At 45.9% G+C, this 3,925-nt stretch overlaps 2 long non-coding RNA genes across 2 annotated transcripts; both read right to left on the bottom strand.

The window, feature by feature from the left end:
* Window positions 1-891: 891 nt before the first annotated feature.
* Window positions 892-1,985, bottom strand: LOC132446518 (uncharacterized). Its single transcript, XR_009522892.1, has 3 exons — window positions 1,584-1,985; window positions 1,417-1,497; window positions 892-1,231 (listed from the first exon to the last, which is right to left on the bottom strand). It is a non-coding gene; the product is annotated as an uncharacterized LOC132446518 (long non-coding RNA).
* A 35-nt stretch (window positions 1,986-2,020) lies between these two features.
* Window positions 2,021-3,205, bottom strand: LOC132446523 (uncharacterized). Its single transcript, XR_009522898.1, has 3 exons — window positions 3,065-3,205; window positions 2,328-2,385; window positions 2,021-2,078 (listed from the first exon to the last, which is right to left on the bottom strand). It is a non-coding gene; the product is annotated as an uncharacterized LOC132446523 (long non-coding RNA).
* Window positions 3,206-3,925: the final 720 nt, after the last annotated feature.

Raw genomic sequence — 3,925 nt, 5'->3', positions numbered from 1 at the left:
CGCTCCGCCCGAAAGAGTGCGGCTGAAGTCAATATCATCCGACTGCAGACACAAATGGGCGTTCCCGTGTCGTGGGCGTTCTCGTTCAGGCAGACTAAAACGCCCCCCCCCCCCCCCCACGCAGGCTGGAACGCCCCGTTCTTCTTCGTCGATCTAGTAGTATGGGCAGCATAGAACTGACGTTAGCGCCCCCTTCTTCTTCGATCTCGTAATACGGGTACGTTAGCCAGCTAGGCCTACAGAATGTTAGCTTACATTTATGTGTCGGATCTCGGCCCACACTTTGCATCAAACTTGATGCAACACGATCATTACAGGGAGGCTCCATGATCTCATGTTCATTATCTTCTGGGTTAGTATAGGTAGGGTATTACCGTATTAGGTATAAGTGAGATGTTTGATATAGTTGTTTAAGAATATGCCCAAATTAAATAATGAATAGATTAAAATAACACTTGGGACATTATGCAGTTCAAATCCAGTTACCAGACACTATGAAGGCTCAAACAGTAGGCCATTTGACTCCAAGTGTTCACTTACTTTTCCCACTGAATGTTTTCAATAAAGACAAAATACAGTAATTGCTCTGTAACAATTAACCTTACAACATACATCGTAGGCACAAATGTATGTTATACATCGTATAGCATTTGTCACAAAAACAAAAAAGAAAGGAGTAATAAAATACCAGCATTTCTGGGCAGATACATTTACTACAGTAGCATGTACATTTACAAATGGAAGGGATTGTAAAAAAAGACGTCCCAAATAAAATGAAAAAGGAGTAATAAAAGAACATTATGCTAGGCAGACATCTTTTATGACAAACCTGCCATATGCAACGTTCCTCAGTACCAGGGGTGCGCTTGGCCAATTCTTTTTTGAGAAGCCTTTGAGGCGTAGCGCAAGGCCACTGCCACAGCCTGCATTGTTGTAAATCTTTCTAACCGTTATGTATATGAGATTGTCTTTATTAAGCTTAATGTCCCCTGCCAAACTGTCATTTATATATATGGAAGGATGGAGAGGCTTGATTAGTTCTCGGAATGTGTTTGAAACCCTGTTGAACACGCCAAGCATCGCCATGTCCAGTCTCAGCGTCTCTTGTACAATTTGCTGAAGGACTTCGGGTGGTAAGAATGGCCTGTCCTCTGTTGTGCCAGATTGGAGCGTGTGGCTGAGATGGGGAGATGCAGAGGGTGAGCTTGGTGTGCCAGCTAGTCCTGCAGGGCTAGAGAGAGCGAGAGAGAGGGAGAGAAACAGGGATTATAATCAACCTTCAATTCAATCACACAAGCCCAGACCAACACTACCCACACCATTAAACAAAAAGGCAGTCACTGATCGATCAAAAGTCTGAGAAAGAGCAAGAGAGAATATATGTAAATAGAAAAGTATGGACATAGTATGTAATACCTTTCACTGCTTAGTGATTGGAAGGTGTGACTGAGATGGGGAGATGGAGAGGGTGAGAAGGAGCCAGCTAGTTCTGCAGGGCTAGAGACAGAGAGACAAGTGTATTGGCTACGATCTTCGTGAGCACCAAAAATAAGTAAATAGAAACATGGACACAGTATATAAACCTTTCAAGTATAAAGGTCTCCAACAGCTGTCCAACCACCACCTCCTGATAGAGAGCATGTCCCCCTGAAAAGTAAAGTTATGCTTTAAATGACTTCATAGCCTAATACAAATCCATGTTACAGTACTGTTTAGCAGTGTACTATGGCAGTGTAAATTATTGTGAAGATGTAGCCATCTCCTCCCGTAAGTGCAGTACCTGAAGACAAAGTAATGTGTATGACCTATGATGCATGTTAATTGTAGCCTCCAGTAAGGATGACTAAATTATTAAAAGCCTTATATTTCATGCTACACATCTGATTGAGATTTGAAAGAACTCACCTCACTGAAATCATATTGCTTTTGAGGGTAGAATACATTGCGTACTGAAATTAACATACAAATTAGTTAGTTGTTTTACAAACTAGTCATCAGTCATCATTTCTGAAAATAATGCATCTCACCAGCAGCATAAACACCCCACAGCTGTTGCTCTGATACTGGTGAGGTGCGTCCTGTGGTGGTAAAAGGGGAATGTGATTTGTCAATGATTCTTATTAGTATATAATGCCTATAAACTATAAAGTGATATCCACCCTCATTTTGTAGCTACATACAAAAAGTGCACAATGCACTTTCAACAAGCATTTAGCAGCAACCAGGGCCCATCAGCGTTGCATAGGAACACTTCATTAAATCATAATAAACAATCTAGAGGCCTGCCTGTCTACCAGTGAATGCTACTCTACAGCCACACGTTTTACCTCGTCAGCCAAGTAAAGTCCCTTCCATGGTCCATTGGACAAAGCATGTGCCAGGGTACTGAAAAGGTTTGGAAGACGTGTAAGTTGCAATTCATATATGCATCATCATCAACACGCATTCAGTACACACTACGCTTCGATTTCACCCAAGGGTGAATTAAAAGTAGGCTACATGTTTTCCTAAACGTTGGTCATCAACGAGGTAATAAAGTAGTAACTAAGGGCACATCTGTCATCTGTTTTTCAGAGTGCTAACGATCTTTATTCATTCGTTGCGCCGCGACCGAACTGACAGAATTCTCTGATATGCCATGCATGTAAACATACTAGTTAGTTTAGACATACTAGTACGTTTACATGCAGTTTAATCCGATGCGTGTGTCACCACAACGAAGCAGAGTGGCCGCGATTTCATGCCTCTTACCATGCCAGCTGACACCTTAACATCCAACTTAACAATGTACTTTGGTAATGTTAACCTTACAGTAAAATAATCGGCAAAGCCTTCGCTGCGAACTTTACATTCTACCTACAAACCGTCTTAAACGTTGCTGATTTCTGAATAGTATATGCAACGTTTATGGACGATAGCATAGCATTCGCTGCTACCGAACCATGCTTGTCACGAGTATTTATATCGGATTCGAATTCGGATACAACGATACCACAGCTAAATCAGTGATTTAAATGAGAATACTTCACAGCCAATGTTGTCAAATAAACAATATCATACTTACTGACATAATCTCTCATCATAACCCTTTCATTTTTCTGGAAAGTTACTACGAGGTAAAACCGCCAAAAAAGGAAGGGTAGCATACCCAGCATGCCTTGCGAAACTCACTCACCTCTTCTTGATTGATCGATGAAACGCGACAGGAACGCCTGATGGGCGTTTTTTTGTCATGACGGGAACGCCCGATCGGCGTTTTTGTGTCATGACGGGAACGCCCAAGCCTGCAGCTGGACCCTTCTCGCTGAAGTAGGCGACGGGACGTTCCCCCTCCCCCACCCCCTGGGAGAGGACCGCACCGACCCCCACGTTACTGGCATCGGTGTCGAGGACGAAAGGGCGACCAGCGTCGGGGTACGCCAGGACCGGGGCCTCGGTGAGCACCGCTTGGAGTCGGGCGAAGGCCGTGGCGCAGGCGTTGTCCCAGACGTACGGCCGGCCTGCCTCGGTTAAGCGGTGGAGGGGGCTGGCGACCGTAGCAAAGTCCTGGACGAACCGGCGGTAATACCCCACCAGGCTCAGAAAACTCTGCAGTTCACCGGCGTTGGTGGGGGTCGGCCAGTCCCGGAGTGCAGCCGCCTTGGCCGGGTTAGTGGCTACGCCATGCTCGTTCACCACGTGCCCCAAGAACAGCGTTTCCCTGGCCAGCAGGGAACACTTGGCAGGGTTCTGCCGCAACCCGGCCCGGTGGATGGCCCCAAGAACCTCCCGCAGGTTCGCCAGTGCCCCCCCGAAATCGCGGGCGTGTACCAACAAATCATCCAGGTACACGACACAACGACTCCGGGGGATGCTCGCCAGCACCCTCTCCATCATCCGCTCGAACGTCGCCGGCGCGTTGCATAGGCGACGGCATGACACGGAA

Source organism: Gadus macrocephalus, chromosome 18 (assembly GCF_031168955.1).
Source record: "Gadus macrocephalus chromosome 18, ASM3116895v1".
Taxonomy (NCBI): Eukaryota; Metazoa; Chordata; class Actinopteri; order Gadiformes; family Gadidae; genus Gadus; species Gadus macrocephalus.
The sequence above is the reverse complement of the archived record's forward strand: the minus strand, read 5'-3'. Positions and strand labels throughout refer to the sequence as shown.